Source organism: Tachyglossus aculeatus, chromosome 7 (assembly GCF_015852505.1).
Source record: "Tachyglossus aculeatus isolate mTacAcu1 chromosome 7, mTacAcu1.pri, whole genome shotgun sequence".
NCBI lineage: Eukaryota > Metazoa > Chordata > Mammalia > Monotremata > Tachyglossidae > Tachyglossus > Tachyglossus aculeatus.
This window is the reverse complement of record NC_052072.1, coordinates 32079054-32097103: the sequence shown is the minus strand read 5'-3', so window position 1 is coordinate 32097103 and position 18050 is coordinate 32079054. Positions and strand designations below refer to the sequence as shown.

The following is an 18050-nucleotide window of genomic DNA, read 5'->3' as shown; positions in this document are numbered from 1 at the left end:
GAGAACATTAGTATTTAGCAATGGATGTAGACTCGAGTTTCTCTCCCAGTGCCATTGTAATTGTTAATATGCCATAGTAACCTATTTTTAAATGATGAGGAGATAACATTTTATGGCTTCAATTCATCTTGGATTTTTTTTTCAATTTGCTGGTCTGACAGTGGTTCATTTTCACAGCATCCCCATGGGGTAAGTGCGTGCCAAGCATTGTTTTCTCCATTTTACACATGAGGTGATTTAAATCACAGAGCGGCTCACTTTTGGAGCCTGAACTAATTCTCACAAATTTATGTATTCAGCTAAGTATAGTAATCTGCTCTGGGGAGTATGCTGCAAGTGCTTTTTGCCCAAAAGGTACCTTGCCTCTCGTGGTTTACATCATTCTGTGTTTCTGTAATAACAAGGGAAATTGTGCATATAGGGAGACTGTTATATAAAAAACTTTTTTATTTTTTGGAAGAGGTCATTAACATCCTGAGCAACAGTGAGACAGTCCCAAGATTAGCATTACAGAATTCTCTTCCTTGACTCTTATGCCAAAATTCTTCACTTAAATCTCACTGAATGAAATTGGGTTGTATTTCCATTCTTCAGCTTTTAAAACTTTCGTAAGTCTCGAATTCAGAAAGGTTAAATAAGTTTGATATAAATCTTTTGGATATTTGCGTGAAGGAAACTGAAGTTACCTACCCCTTCCTAGACCACAATCTGCTTTATGAGTTTACACATGCTACACACAATTCTGCTCTAGTTAGTGAGTTTAACAGGCCCTCTGTGGGACAACTCTTATTTGATCCCCACCATTTATACTGAAGTTAAAATATGAAGAGAGAGAGTACATTTGTGTAGCATGTGCTAACTTCTTTAAAATACTTAAGTAGAACTTGTTATGCTTTGTGATTTAGACTGGTGCTTTAATTTTTTTCTTTTTTTTTATGTTCTTTTGCTATTTTTGAAAACCATTTTGCTACTACCTATGAGGCTGTTTCCTCTGATAGGAATGGGCTAAGGATGCTGATATCCTGTATATAGTTGCTTTGAAGATAGAGTATTAAAAGAGCAGTGAAAAGTGAATTAAGGAGAAGCTAATTTGCTAATCCTTTTTTTGTTGTTACTTTTGTTTAACCTTTAATTTAGCTTTCAAAACTCTGGCAGTTTTGGGAGAAGAATGAATCATCTTTGGTATGCTACCACGATTCAGTGGTAAACAGTTAAGTAGTGCATTGTTATCTTCAATCATGAACCTATCCAGATAATCTAAAAGGACCACATTTCAAACATGGCAAAAACTGAAATGTAGTAGGGCAAATTCCCTTCTATCTTTGGGGAAATTTTGATTACTTAAAATAGGCTGTAAGCACCTTAAGTGCAGGGGCTCTGTCCTCTAATTTTATTGGAGAATTTCCAAGTGCCTAGTACTGTGTTCTCCACACAGTGGCACTCACTAAATAATAATGATGATGATGTAAGTTCCTTCAAAATAGCCCCTCAGGTTTTTGCATTTAGCCACTGATGGTAAATCCTATTGCACCGGGATAAGAAAGACGTCTTTCTAAAAAAACAGTTTATAGATGCAAAGAGTACTTTTATTATCTTAATATATTATGGCTTAATTTTTAGAGATGGGTTGAGCCTTTAAGATGTCTTAAGGTTGGAATTATGATAAAACATAGAACTGCTGTTATATTTTAATGTATCCTTTTCCAGCAATAATGTGAGAAATGTAAAGACGCTAGCATTCCCATTTAAGAAACTTCCCATTAAGAAACTTGCACTCTCCACGAAATAATAATAATGATACTATTTGTTAAGTACTTACTATATGCCAAGAACTGTACTAAGCACTGGGAAAGATATAAGCAGATTTTCTGTCTCCCCCCTTCTAGATTGTGAGCCCGTTGTGGGCAGGATTGTCTCTGTTGCCGAATTGTACTTCCCAAGTGCTTAGTACAGTGCCCTGCACACAGTAAGTGCTCAATAAATGCAGTTTAATTAAATTTAACACAGTCCTTGTCCCTCAGGGGACTCACAGTCCTAAAGGCGAGGGAGTACTGGAATTTTGTCCCACATGGAGCTCAGCACACATCTGAGGAGGGAGAACAGGTCTTAAATCCTCATATTTAGAGATGAGGACACTGAGATACAGAGAAGTTGTGACTTGCCCAAAGTTACACAGGAGGAAAGTGACTGAGTAAGGGATTAGGACCCAGGTCATTCATTCATTCAATCACATTATTGAGTGCTTACTGTGTGCAAAGCACTATACTAAGTGCTTGGGAGAGTTCAATACAACAACAGACACATTCCCTGCCAAGCCTACAGTACTTTCCCCCATCCCATCCCCACTCAAATCATTCTGCAGCCATTATTATTATTGTTGTTGTTGTTATTTATTAAGTACTTCATTGTGCCAGGAACTGAACAATGAATTGGAGTAATTGTACAAAAACCATTTAAGACATTTTTGCGGGCCCTAAAGGAGTTCATAAGCTGAATCGAGGAGAATAGACACATGTAACAATAAGAACATGATCCAAGAGCAATAAAAGCAAACCCAAATTGTATAAATTATCAGTGGTAAAATATTAATTTAAACATTATTTGGAGTGGATGGTGTTTGGGCAAATGGTTCAAGAGCCCTTGGCGAGAAACTGTCACAAGCTTCCCAACATTGGAAACTTTGCTTTCCCTAGGGAACCTGTTTTGGGTGGAGCTGGAGAGAGAAGTTGCCTTGAAGAGCTGAAGCGCCTCCATGACTTTAGCAACCTTGCTAGCATGGACGCCCTAGTCCCAGGCCTAGCAATTCCAAGACATTTTAAGTATCCACAGGTTGAAATACTCCTCATATAGGTACTACTTTCAAGGATTGTAGGGGATGCAATCAGTCCATCGACCAGAGGTATTAATCGCTTAGTGTGTGCAGAGCACTGTACTAAGCGCTTGGGAGAGTACGATATAACAGAGTTGGCAGTTCCCTGCCCACAGTGAGCTGACAGCCACTATGTGCTTGAGCGCTGCAGTTCCTGCTGTTGAAGAAGAGCTTATTGCTAAGCCCTTCATGAGGAACTCAGCAAAAAGTTAAGGAATCTGAAGAAAAACTGCTCCTGTGGCTGCCACCTTGGCCAGGTTCCCAGAGTTTCTGCTTCTGCCCAGGAACCCAGCAAAGGACCCTGCAGCCTGGAAGCGAGAACTCTGAAGAATTAGTAGCAGGAGGAAGAGGTTCTCTTTTCATCTACTCTGGCTGCTGTTACTTCGCTTCCTCTGCTCCAGCTCCACGCATATCCCTTTGTGTATAAGGGAAGATACTTCAGGGGAACAGTTTCCAATTTGGTTGAAAAATCACTGTTCTATTGCATCATTCTTCTCAGAGTTGAAATTCCAGAATTTTCACTTTGGTGTGAAAGCTGTTTTATTTTTCATCTGGTAATATTTGGAGCATGTTTAATTGGACTCTATAGATGTAGGTGTGTAAATGTGAAGTATTCCATGTCTTCCTCCGGGTTCCTTCTGAGCCCTGGGATTTGCTCAGTGAGAGATCCAGGTGGCTAACGGCTGGTAGTGTTAGGCCATGGGAAGGGCAAGAGGGAAGAGAAAAGAGAAAGAAGGTCAGCAAGGAAGAGGTGGAAGAAGCTGGGGAGCAGGAGGGCTGGAACCAAAGCACCTGGACCAGCTGGGGGAAAAGAGAGGACAGTAAAGAGAATCAGTCAATCAATCAATCAGTTTATGGGAAGCAGCATGGGCCAGTGGAAAGATGACGGGCCTGGGAATCAGAGGACTTAACCTGGCTCCACCCCTTGTCTCCTGTGTGACCTTGGGCAAGTCAGTTCATTTCTCTGGGCCTCAGTTCCCTCATCTCTAAAATGGAGATTGACTGTGTCCAACCTGATTAATTTGTATCTACCCCATCACTTAGTATAGTGCCTGGCACATGTTAAGTGCTTAACAAATACCATAATAATAATAATGGCATTTACTAAGCACTTACTATGTGAAAAGCACTGTTCTAAGTGCTGGGGGGGATACAAGGTGATCAGGTTGTCCCACATGGGGCTCACAGTCTTAATCCCCATTTTACAGATGAGGTAACTGAGGCACAGAGAACTTAAGTGACTTGCCCAAAGTCACACGGCTGACAAGTGGCAGAGCTGGGATATGAACCCATGACCTCTGACTCCAAAGCCTGTGCTCTTTCTACTGAGCCACGCTGCTTCCCACTGCCAATACCAATCAAGGTATTGATTGAATGCTTATTGTGTGCACAGCAGTGTGCTAAGCACTTGGGTGAGTACAGTATAGATTTGGTAGACATGATACCTGCCCACAATGAATCTGGCTGCAATGGATGTAGGGTCAGGACGAGGATCAATGACAGAGTGAGAGGCACGAAGCCGAGGATGGGGTCATGGGTATGTCTGCTTGTGTAATAGATATCTAATATGAATTGAATATTGCTTCATCATCATCAGTGGTATTTATTGAGCACTTACAGTGTGCAGAGCACTGTACTGAGCACTTGAGAGAATACAGCAGAGTGGATAGACACTTTCCCTGCCCACAACAAGCTAACAGTCTAGAGGGGAAGACATATATTAGTATAAATAAATAACTTGCACCCAAATCGTTTTGAAAATCTAGGTGTATCTTTTGTTCCAAAGTTTTGTTGTTGTCTTTACTTTTCTGAAAGTTATGTGATAATGTCTTTCCTCTGCACCCTGCCTTGTGCCGTGTCATAGTGAATTAGAACAACTACATCGTTCAGGATCAAAGAGTTATTTAAGGAAGTCCTAAAGCTCCATTTCCATCCATTGAACATTCCCTCCTGTCTCGACCTTTGACGGTTGTCTGTGGTTATTGTCAGAGGATGAGGAGATGTAGAGCCCCGCGGTAGGAAGAGCAGGTTCTGGAGAAAGAAGGCAGGGGATGGTGGAACCTTGGGAAGAGATAGAGCTGAGAGATGGCAAGAGAAAGGAGATTGAGAATCCTGTGGAGTGGAGTCAGGATAAAAAAGAAGAATAACTGGGCGGGGGCAGTGGGAGAGAGACTCCAGGCTAGCCAGCAGCAGAGGAACCGGGAATAGAGATGGTAGGTCTGGGGTCTCTAATAATGAAATAGTAATAATTGTGGTTTTGCTAAGCAGTTACTATGTGCCAAGCACTATATTAAGCACTGGAGAAGATACAAGTACAATCAAAGCAGATTCAGTCCCTATACCACCTGGGGCTTTAAGCATGAAGGAGAGCAGATACTGGATTCCCCCATCATATATATGAGGAAACCGAAGCACAGAGAAGTTAAGTAACTTCCCTAAGGTCTTACAGCAGGCAAGTGGCTCAGAATTGGAAGGGCCCAGTGAGGCTAGGCAGAAGGTGGTGAAGAGCTGGGTCGGTTGGTTAGGTGCAAGAAGGTGTAAGACCTACCAAAGCCGCAGTCAGCAGTCCACCAAGAGGCCTTTCCCTCACCTTCCTGCTCATGCCTTCCTTCAACCACCTCTGAGTTTGTTCTGGGTAAAACATTTGGGTTATGTGCCTCTCAGAATGGAGTGCCAACTTTTCATTTTAAACACAGGAGTGAACTTGGGGGTGGAGCATCAAGGGGGCAAGGCATTAAGGGTGGAACTTTGAGGGGATGGGGCCCAGAAGAGAGGGAAGGAAGGAAAGAGGGGCAAGCAGATTAAGGGGGAAAGGAAGCAGACTATAAATCCTATAGGGGCTCTGTCTGTCTTGAATGGCTTGTATCTACCCCAGCGCTTAGAACAGTGCATGACACATAGTAAACATTTAATGAATACTTTAAAAAAAAAGAGGAAAGGATGAAGGGAAGAGGAAGCAAGAGCAATTCACTTGAGCTACTCCTCCTCCTCCTGCTCTGCCACCTCACTGGGGCTGGGTGCCAATGGAGACTGAACATGAGAAACTGAGGCTTTGGAATAGGAACGCTCCTCTTATCTCACCTCTGTTCAATCTGCCCGGGTAGACTGGTGTGGGGGTCCGCTGGGAACGGACCAAGGGTCATAGCCCAGAGCCACCGGGACCGCAACGTGCACCCCATGGGGCCACACTAGTGCCAGTCGCTTTGAGACTGGGATCCAGTGGCCACTTCAAAGGGTACAGCAGCCACCAAGCAGCCTAACGCCATTGCTGTGAGCTGAGTTGCTTCTCAAGGGGCAGTGACATCCTCGTCATCATCTTTTTGTAGCTGCTATCCTGGCTCCACCTCTGGTCCTTTCTCAAAGGCTGGGATGGAGCCAACTCCAGCTGCCCATTCTGCCCGCAAACTTAGGGGAATAAAGCCAGTACCTTCACTCTCCCTGTACCAGTCTCATGGAGATGATCACTCCCTTTGCCCTTGTAAAATTGGTGCCTGTGCTCCCAGGTGAAAAATATTCCACGTCAACCTGCCTTATTCATTATGATTTTCCTCAGTAGAGATTTTGTGCAGATATGTGAAATAATATATGCAAAATCCCTTTGAGATCTATGTAAAACCAAGACATATTGCTAAGAAAGCACCCATTCTGTTACTGCCCTGACTATCCAACTTTTTGCACCTCTGTCTCTCTTGTTCCCTATCAGGTGTCCCCATCTATAGTCTTATGAATGTGTTTAAGTTTCTGGGAGCATCCCTGTTATGTATAATTTTGTCCCTGTATATGCTTATCTGAATATGAATACGAGAGAAGTAGCGTGGCTCAGTGGAAAGAGCCCGGGCTTGGGAGTCAGGGGTCATGAGTTCTAATCCCGGCTCCACCACGTCTGCTGTGTAATCTTGGGCAAGTAATTTAACTTCTCTATGCCTCAATTACCTCACCTGTAAAATGGGGATTAAGACTGTGAGCCCCACGTGGGACAACCTGATCACCTTGTATCCCCCCAGCACTTAGAACAGTGCTTTGCGCATAGTAAGCACTTAACAAATGCCATCATTATTATCTGAATGCTTGCCTGTGTATGGGTTTCCTTGTGTGTATCCATTGCCCTTTGTGTTCATTCTGTCTATCATTTATTGACAGTGTGCTTATTCTATGTTAACATATTTTTTAAAAAATGTCTCTATCTGCCTCTGATAGAGAAGCAACTATCTGTAACTATTTTGACCCATCCTGGGCTGCATGTGTAAGAAGAAGACTAGTGAAAATCACTTGCAGCGTTGCGAAAAATCCTCTCTACTGAGAGGAACTGTATTTTGGTGCAATAGGCTGGTGAGCTTTTGATCCCATCTACACATCTCTTCCTCAGATTCTTAAAAACACCTTTCCACTCAAGCTTGCACACTGACAACATCAGCAGTCACTCCAGTTACCCTTGGCAGTGCTCCTAAAACAGGCCGGAAAGCTGGGATTGCACGGAGCGATAAGCAGTCACTCTGGCACCAACCCTGAAACTGGTGGTTTTGAACGATTTTCCCTGGAGCAATGACGTGATGTAGAGTTTACTTCCAACTTACAACTCAATAGCAGGATTTCTCCCTGGAGGATTCATCACCAAAGGAGATATATCAGTTTGCTTCAGAATATGAGTGTGGGACATCTCAGTCATGAGATCTTGAACAGTTGCAGAGCACTCAGCTCTGCTAGAACATGTGTTTTCTAGTGATTGTGGGGTGTGACGGGGGGAGGTGAGTGGCTCCTAGGTGGGAATGTCCCCTCTCATCTCCAGTGGGGAGGCCAGAGGAGGAGAGAGTCCCGAACTGATTGTGGATGCCAACAAAGCCCTAGCCAGCACCAGAGTCCAGTGGGCTACGGAAAGCCCCAGGCTGAATTCCAGAGGCCAGTGGAAGTGAGATGAACCCCCATCTTCCCTCTAGAAGCCCGGCTGAGCCTAGGGGAAAAGATCCTCCAGTTCAGAGCCAGGTGGGGATGAGAGGAGCGTTCAGCTCACTTTCCCAGATCCCCTATCTCTCCCCTGGCCAGGCCTCCTGGAGCCCTTTGCCGGCTGCCTGGCCAGATCACAGATGAGATGGATACCCGCCATGTTCCTTGGCCAGAGGCAAGAATGTTGGATCAGGACTCCAATCACGGTAGATGGGATTCAGGGAATGGCCTAAAGTGCGTAGGGCCAGAAGGCAACAGGGAGAAGGGGCGGCTGGGAGGGAGGAGGGGTGTGATTTTTTTTTTAACCTGCATTCGTTAAGAACCTACTTCATGTCAAACACCATTCTAAGCCCTGAGGTAGATGCAAGCTAATCAGGTTGGACACAGTCCATGTTCCTCAGTCCTAGTAGGAGGGAGAACAGGTACTGAATCCACATTTTGCGGCTGGAAATTGAGGCACAGAGAAGTTAAGTGACTTGCACAGGGTCACACAACAGGAAAGTGGTGGAGAGGAATTAGGAGGTCCTCTACCTCCCAAGCCCGTGCTCTTTCCACTAGGCCCCGGTGCTTCAGAAGGAAAAAGAAGAAACAGGAAAACAGAGTTGCCTGATGGAAAGAGTACAAGATTGGGAGACCTGGTTTCCAGTCTTGGCTCTGCCACTCTGCCGTGTGACCTTGAGAAAGTCACTTAACTTCCCTACGTCTTCTCTTTTGCGAAACGCGGATGCGTTGTCTGTTCTCCCTCTCTCTCTCAGACTGAAAACCCCATGTGAGGCAGGGACTGTTCCCAATCTGATTGTATTGTATCTACCCCAGTGCTTAGCACAATCCTGGGCACATAATAAGCACTTAGCAAATGCCCGGTTATTATTTTTGTTGTTGTTAGTCAACAGGGTTGAGAAGGGAAAAGAAGGAATTGAGTAACAATGGTAAAGAAAAAGTAGGGAGAAAGGACGAGGGGAACGGGAGAAGAGGGAAAAGGGAAAGAGAAGGGATGAGGTGAGAGGGAAAAGGGAGCGAGAACTCCACTTCCAGTGACCCACCACGCAGCTGCAGCTTCGGCAAGAGACCCGGGGTAGGTGAGCTAAGCTGGATTCCGTGTTGTTTGGGTGCAGTGTCAGAGTCTTGGGCCTGGTCACAAAGCCCATCAAGGGTAAGAGGAACTCTGCCGGTTCCTGGGGCTCCACCTGAGAGTCATGGCCAACCAGGAGGAGGCAAAATTCCACCCCACACCCCACAAATCTGGCTCCGAGGGACGGAACAGCCACCTACAGCTGCTTGCCCCCACCAAAAGCTGTGGGGTGAAACAAATGGCTTGTTCCCAATAGTGCCAATCCTATGGGGGCAATGGCCTTCCTGGAGCTGGTACCCCGACAGAAAAGTAGACCCCCAGATAGAAAGTGCCAACTGTTCATTCTTTCAATCGTATTTATTGAGCGCTTCGTGTGTGCAGAGCACCGTACTAAGCGTTTGGTTGTTATTTTGGCCTCTGACTTTTCAATACTGAGCATATTCATTTATTCAGTCAGTTGTATTTATTGAGTGCTTACTGTGTGCAGAGCACTGTACTAAGCATTTGGAAAGTACAATTTGGCAATAGAGACAATCCCTTCCCATACCTGGCTTACAGTCTAGAGGCAGGGGAGACAGACATCATCATCATCAATCGTGTTTATTGAGCGCTTACTGTGTGCAGAGCACTGTACTAAGCGCTTGGGAAGTACAAGTTGGCAACATATAGAGACAGTCCCTACCCAGCAGTGGGCTCACAGTCTGAAAGGGGCTCACAGTCTAAACATCAAAACAAGAAAACAGGCATCAGTATAAATAAATAGAATTCTAGATATATACACTTCAAAACAAGTTAACACACATCAATATAAATTAGAATTATAGATATATACAAGTGTATATAAGTGCTGTGGGGAAGGGAGGAATCAATCAATCAATCATATTTATTGAGCACTTACTGTGTGCAGAGCACTGTACTAAGCGCTTGGGAAGTACAAGTTGGCAAAATATAGAGACGGTCCCTACCCAACAGTGGGCTCACAGTCTAGAAGGGGGAGACAGAGAACAAAACCAAACATATTAACAAAATAAAATGAATAGAATAGATATGTACAAGTAAAATAAATAGAGTAATAAATACGTACAAACATATATACATATATACAGAGGAAGAGGAAGAGCAGAAGGAAGCGAGTCAAGGTGATGCGCAAGGGAGAGGGAGCTGAGGAAAAGGGGGCTTAGTCTGGGAAGGCCTCTTGGAGGAGGTGAGCTTTCAGTAGGGCTTTGAAATGGGGGAAGAGTGATTGGTGGATTTGAGGAGGGTCGGGGTTGACGGCAGGACAAGCGAGATCGAGGCACAGTGAGAAGGTATGAATGTGGGCAGGGAATGTGTCTACCAATTCAGTTATATTGTACTCTCCCAAGTGCTTAATACAGTGGTCTGCACACAATAAGCACTCTATAAATACCATTGATTGATGAGTGTGACGGGAGCGGTGCTGATGCTTTTGAACTGGATGAGATTCAGAAATTTCACGAACAAGAGAAGCAGGATGGCCTAGTGGAAAGAACACAAGCCTGGGAGTCAGAGGCCCTGGGTTCTAATCCTGACTCTGCCACTTGTCCACCGGGTGACCTTGGGCGTGTCACTTCATTTCTTTGCGCCTCAGTTGTCTCATCTATAAAATGGGGATTAAATAGGTGTTCTCCCTCCTACTGAAAACTGTGAGCCCCGGGTGGGACAGGGACCGGGTCCAACCTGATTAACTTGTATCTACCCAAGTGCTTAAAGTAGCGCTTGATACGTGGTAAGTGCTTAACAAATACCATTTTAAAAAACCCATACAAACAATGGCTTAATAGAAGAACAGCTGCACCTATTCTGGGTGGGCCTGACCTCAGCAAAGAAGAGTATTTTGTGCTTAAATAGTATTGGCAACATTTTATCTTGGATCAGTTGCAGGAAATGGAATACTGTTGGGATTTTTTTTTTAATGGAAAATGCTCAGAGTGCTCTCCGACTTCTTTGACAGGGTGAAAACATTTTGGAGTTGCTCATCTGAATTATTAGCATTTGGTACAGTCTGCTGAAAGTTTTAGAAAAGTACGTAAAAATACATGTTGGTGAACAAGTTCATTAGACGCCTCTTTACCTCAGAAATAATGTGGGTGTCAGGACCAAATGTAAAAATAGTTTTACAGCACTTACATACATACCCGTAATTTATTGTAGTGGCTCTCTTGCCCTTTACAATGTAAGCACCTCGTGGGCAGGGACTGTGTCTATCAACTCTTCCGAACTCTTAGCTCAATGGACATGCCCAGAGAAAATGCTTAATAAATACTGTTGATTGGTTGACTTACAAAATGAGACACTCATCATTTTCTCATAGTAAATAATAGATTGAGAAATGACTACTTGGATAAGACCTGTCTCCCATGGTAGATGATTTGGATTGCAAAATGAAGCACGTGCTGTTTTGCATCCTCTTCCTTCTCCAAGAAAACTAAGTCCGCTATTGTGCAGCTGCGTATTTGGGATTGATTCATGTTATCCCACTTGGATGCAATGCTCCTAGCAGGTGGAACTCAGAAATTTACGCTTCTGAATTCTGTAATGAGTCGTTTTCCAGGTTGAAGTGCTGTAATTGAAGTTATCTTTTTGTTCCTTTTTTTAATGGTATTTAGTGTTGTCTAGTGGATAGAGCATGGGCCTGGGCATCAGAAGGACCTGGGTTTTTATCCCAGCTCTGCCACTTGTCTGCTGTGTGACTTTGGATAAGTCAGTTAACTTCCCTGTGCCTTACCTAATCTGTAAAATAGGGATTAAGACTGTGAGCCCCAAATGGGACACGGGACTATGTCCAGCCTGATAAGCTACCCCAGCACATAGTGTAGTACCTGGCACTAGTAGTAATAGTAAGTGCTTAACAAATACCATAAAAAAACCACTTACTATGTGTAAAACACTGTTCTAAGTGCTGGGGTAGTTACAAGATAATCAGGTTGGACTCAGTCTCTGTCCCACATGGGGCTCACAGCCTAAGTAGGAGGGAGAACAGGCATTGAATCCCCATTTTACAAATGAGGAAACTGAGGCACAGAGAAGTTAAGTGACTTGTCGAAGATCCCACAGCGAGCAATTGGCAGAGCTGGAATTGGAATCTAGGGCCTCTGACTCCTAGGCATGTGCTCTTTCTACAAGACTGTGCTGCTTCTGGTGTTCCACTGGTGAAGGTAAATATCCAAGTGGGATAGAAAATGAAATGGAAATTATTAAAATCTAGGAAACAGCTCAGAGGATACTCTGTATACCTTTATTTTTTTTCAGGGGCCATCAGAACATTAGCTTGAATGTCAGCATGAATACTAGCTTTTTTATTGTTGTATTGTGCTTTCCCAAATGCTTAGTACAGTGCTCTGCACTCAGTAAGTGCTCAATAAATATGACTGAATGAATCATTCTGTGCTATGAACTGCCTATGCTTCTATGCAGTTTTGCTTTTTGTGGGGAGTATGGATGGCTCAATCAGTCAGTGGCATTTACTGAGCAAGAGCCCTGTACTAAGCACTCGGGAGAGTACTATAAAATAGAGTTGGTAGGCACAATCCCTGTCCATTTTAATGTCGGCTTTCAGCTCCTTTTCCAATCAATCAGTGGTGTTTATTGAACTCCTACCATGTAATGAGCATAGTACTAAGCACTTCAAAGGATACAGTGGAATTACAGTGAAATGTTCCAATCCCTATCCTCAAGAAGGGCTGAGTCTACTGGGGAAGACTGACATTAGAAGAGATTTATGGATAGGAGGCAGTGATAGGGTATGTCAGATAGGTAAGTGCTTGTGGGTACTTCGGTGCTTAGGTCCTGAAGTGGCAGTTGAGGAAATACCAACTGGGGAGATTAGAGAAAGACCTTCCGGAGAAGATGCTGTTTCCGAAGGTAATGAAAGATGGGGAGAGCAGAGGTCTGTTGGATATGAAGGGGTAGGGAGTTCCAGTCGCCACCTGGGAGGGAATGAGCGAGGGATCACTGGCGGGAGAGATGAAGAAGAGGCACAGTGAGTAGTTTATCTTGAGAGGAGTGAAGTGTGAGCGAAGAGACTGCACTTTCGTCCGCCACTAAATGACAGCTGAATAAACAGGTATCAGGCTTTCTCTGGGCTGATATTACCTCCGGAATTCAGTTGGATTCTAGGGTTAATATCTAAGAAGGCCTCATGTTTTTATTTTGCAAAGACTTTTGAATTCCTTATTTTACACTTGATTCTGATTCATTCATTCATTCAATCGTATTTATTGAGCGCTTACTGTGTGCAGAGCACTGTACTAAGCGCTTGGGAAGTACAAGTTGGCAACATATAGTGACGGTCCCTACCCAACAGTGGGCTCACAGTCTAGAATGGGGAGACAGAGAACAAAACAAAACATATTAACAAAATAAAATAAATAGAATAAACATGTACAAATAGAATAGAGTAATAAATACGTACAAACATATATACATATATACAGGTGCTGTGGGGAGGGGAAGAAAGTAAGGCGGGGGGGATGGGGAGAAGGGGGAGAGTTTTAGACACTCCAGTTTTAGACACCCAAACTCAACTCATCCTGGCGGGAGGTTGGCGGAGGCCATTCATCTTTCTAGTTTAGGAGCCCCAGAGAGACAGGGATCGCATCTAATTCCTGACAGTGTCTCTTTTCCCAGCGCCTAGCTGCTTCCCATAATTCCCGGAATATTTGCTCCCCTACTTACTAGTGAGACTCTCTCTATATAGTTGTAATTTGTATTAAAAAAAGGATGCCAGGGAGATGTTTTTTCTTTTAATCCTAATGTGTGATTGTGGTTGATAAGGATGATGCGTGAAAACAGTCTCTTGCACATCCGTGCACAAAGACTGTCCCCCTGGTGTGTTAACTCATTTTTCGTGAGGGAGACATTTAACCTTCCTGCTTGCTCATTCAGTCCTCAAGGGACAGGAGAAGTGTCAAGGCGCAGCATGGCATAATAATAATAATAATCACATTTATTTAGTGCTTACTATGTGCAAAGCACTTTTCTAAGCTCTGGGGAGGATACAAGTTGATCAGGTTGTCCCACGAGGGGCTCACAGTTTTAATCCCCATTTTACAGTTGAGGTAACTGAGGCCCAGAGAAGTGAAGTGACTTGCCCAGAGTCACACAGCTGAAAAGCGGCAGAGCAGGGATTTGAACCCACGACCTCAGACTCCAAAGCCCGTGCTCTTTCTACTGAGCCACGCTGCTTCTCGTTAAAGTGCATATAGCACTGGCCTCGAATTCAGAAGGTCATGGGTTCCGATCTTGGCTCTGCCATGTGTCTGCTGTGTGACCTTGGACAAGTCACTGTATTTCTCTTTGCCTCAGTTACCTCGTCTGTAAAATGGGGATTGAGACTGTCCAACCTGATTTGCTTGTAATAATAATAATAATAATGGTATTTGTTAAGTGCTTGCTATGTGCCAAGCACTGTTCTAAGCACTGGTATAGGTACAGTGTAATGACGTTGTCCCACATGGGGCTCACAGTCTTAATTTCCATTTTATAGGTGAGGTAACTGAGGCACAGAGATGTTAAGTGACTTGCCTGAAGTCACACAGCTGATAAATGGTGGAACCGGGATTAGAACCCACAACCTCTGACTCCCAAGCCCGTGCTCATTCCATTAAGCCAGCAGTTAGTACAGTGACTGGCACATAGTAAGTGCTTAACAAATACCACAATTATTATTATTACAGGAGAAATCTTATACTTATTGAGCCAATTTCTGACTTCTTTCAAACTTTCTCATCCTGTGCTTTTAAAGGAAAAAAGTCATCTGTTGTCACTGTTGTTATTGAAAGTTGAGCATAGTCATGCAGGAACAGTGTGACAGTTGCAGTATGAGTTTGTAGGATTTCCTTTTCTATCTTTTCAAAGTGTTAATGCAAGTGCAAGTCATATGAATATGACTTCTAGAGCTAAAGATGGCTGGCTTTTTAAGAATTTCTCCATCCGGTATCCATGCTCCATAAGCACATCTTCAGTGGGAGATCCTTATCCCATTAGAGAATTTTTGCACTAGAGTTTGAAATTTCCAGTGGTATCCATTACCTTTCCATCTGTTTAAAAAAAAATGCCTGCAGTTTGTCAAAAATCTTAAGGAATGAAAGAGTGCTTAGGAGTAGGCCCGGGAAGAGATAGACTCATACTATTCAAAAGGCTCCAGTGTTACTGCAGCCCCCATCAAACCGATATACAGAATTTTGTAACTCAAGACTCAGAAACCCTTGGAACTTGCCAATCCCCAGGTTGAGAAACAGTGTTCTAGAGCAAGCAAAATGATCTGCAAAATAATTTTTTAATGGAAAGACTTTTTCCTGTTCGCTTCTGCTGTTTCCATTTCTTTAGAGCAGAATTTAAACCAGCATAACAGTCATTGTTCCGGACATGAATACCTTTCCCTCCCTCTTCCTTATTCTGTGTAACAATGTGGTGTCCCCTTTTCCATGTATGTCTTCCCTGGAGTACAGTGCTTAAATTGTAATCACTCTTTAGTAATCTTTTTCTTTTCCTACTATCAGCCGCACATGTAAGGCAGGCCAGATCTGAGCTAGGCCCTCTGGAGTTGTGGATGCAGCCTTCCTGTAGGCTTCTAGGTAAAGATGTTAACTTTCCTGTGAAAGTTGATGAAAGTTACGATCAGCAGAACTGCCTGGAAAACGTGCCTAGAAAATGACATATTTTTTTTTATCAATTTTGGTCAGCTGTGGGAACGAAGAGGCCGAGACACTTTCCTGCCTGCTAATCAGGGCCACGCAGACAAAGCTTAAGGAAGGATGACCCCTGGCTCAGGAAGTTTTGAGTCAATTGCTATTTATAACTAGTATACAGTAGAACTGGAGATCAGGTCTCCCGTTCAGTAGAGGAGGGGATGGTTTTCTGCCAGATTCCACAGCTTAAAGGACTGAGTTGGTGGAGGTGGTGTGAAAGGAAGGAATGGAGAACTGAGTGTAAGTAATATTTTTCTGTAGCACACATTGGTTTGGATTAGGGGGTGCGAGAGCAAGGTCCCGTGAAGTTCAGGTTGCCACTGGCCTTGTCGGCAGACAACTCTAAAATGGGCTCTGTCAGGAGGGATTAAAATAGGCAGGGTGAAATCCTGGGAACTGGTGATGTTAGGGCTGGTGCATTTTTGGATTTGTCCTGGCAATGGAAAGAAGGAGGGAGAAGATGGGCTTTTGTTGTAATTATAGATAAATTTGCTCAAGCTTTCACTGTTTGCTGAAGCCTCTCTGTCTTCAAGATGCGGCTCCACTGTTTGTATGGTGTTTCATTTACTGGGTCTCCGTGAATGCATTTTGGAGAAGGATTGGTGAAGACTTGATTATAAGTAAAATCATCAATGCTTTTAGCCAATCTTCTAGCTGAGCCTTGCTGTCGATTCTCCCGCTGCCATCCCATCGTTCGTGCTGTTCTCCCGGCTTGGAACTCCATTTGTCTCCATATCAGACACACCACAGCTCTCTCCATATTAAAATCCCTCCAAAAATCCTATCTCCAATTAATTTCTCAGCAACCTGAGCCATATCACCTCTTCAGTTAACTCTAGCACTTAGGGTCTTATTTACTTCTTTTTTTTTTACGGTATTCTTTAAGTGCCTACTAAGTGCCATGCATGGTTCTAAGCGCTGGGGTAGATACTAGCTAATCAATTGGGGCACGGTCCGTGTCCCGCTTGGGGCTCACAGTCTTAATCCCCATTTTACAGATGTGGTAACTGAGAAGTTAAGTGACTTGTCCAAGGTCACACAGCAGACAAGTGGCAGAGCTAAGATTAGAATCCAGTTCCTTCTCATTCTCAGGCCCGTGTTCTATCCACTAGGCCATGCTGCTACATTCTCCTTAACAGTTGTGAACGTATGCCCACTCAACTTTTCATTTGACCATTCTAGTTGTCAATATTTTTATGTTTGTCTCCACCATTAGAGTGTAAACTCCTTGTGGGTGGAGAATGTATCAGTTCACTATTCTGTACTTTCCAAGTACCTAGTATGGTGCACCATATGAAGTGGGTGCACAGTAAATGCTGTTAGGACTATTGTTATCGTCTTTTAAAACCACACAAATCATTTTCAGAAATTTTCATGTATATATCACAAGTAATTAAATAGACCCATGTTATTTTAAGGTGGCAAATTGAAGCCTGCAAAGACTAAAACTTAATATCTTATCATTATTGCTATCCTCATTCCTAAATAACTGAGGCTTCTTTACTCTGTGGAGCTCTGCAAGGCTCGGGCTGAGTTTTTTTAGATCTCTGCTCAGGCCAGGCTTGGGTCCTACAGAATCTGACTCTTCCTCATTTTCGTATTACCTGCCCAAAACTGGATGAGGCAACAAATAATTTCTAAAATTGGTGTATGATTTCTAGACTGTGAGCCCACTGTTGGGTAGGGACCGTCTCTATATGTTGCCAACTTGTACTTACCAAGCGCTTAGTACAGTGCTCTGCACACAGTAAGCGCTCAATAAATACGATTGAATGAATGAATGAATGAATCAAGTCCCCAAATTTCGTTTTGCATGTTATACTATGGTATTTATTAGGCACTCTCTATTTGCCAAATACTGATGTAGATAATAATAGTAATAATGGTACTTTTAAGCGCTTATTATGGGCCAGACACTGTACCAAGTGTTGGAGTGGTTACAAGCAAATCAGGTTGGACACAGTCCCTGTCCCACGTGGGGCTCACGGTCTCAATCCCCATTTTACAGAAGAGGTAACTGAGGCACAGAGAAGTAAAATGACTTGCCCAAGGTCACACAGCAGACAAGTGGCAGAGCCAGGATTAGAACTCATGACCTTCTGACTCCCAAGCCTGGGCTCTTGCCACTGAGCCATGCTCCTTCCTGTAAGATATATAGATTTAAGGTAGTCTGATCAAACACCATCTTTGGTCTCATAAATGTCCACAATCTAAGCTGTTGAGAGAGTAGGTAGCATATCCGCTTTTTACAGATGAGGAAACCAAGGTCCTGAAAAGTTAGATGACGTTTTCTCCAATGTCATCCAAGGCAAGCCAGTTGGAGAGCCAGGACTTGAACCTAGGACTCCTGACCTGGATGTACTTGGGCCAGTCCAGGCCCGGTCAAAAACACTTGACCCTATGGGCCTTGGGCTGGGCTGATCTGTGAAGCTGGGCACAGCCAGGCCAAAAAGAAAAG

At 43.7% G+C, this 18050-nt stretch overlaps 1 protein-coding gene across 1 annotated transcript in view; it reads left to right on the top strand.

The window, feature by feature from the left end:
- DENND2C (DENN domain containing 2C) overlaps window positions 1-18050 on the top strand; it is an 83832-nt gene that overhangs the window by 21961 nt on the left and 43821 nt on the right. The window lies entirely within an intron of this gene.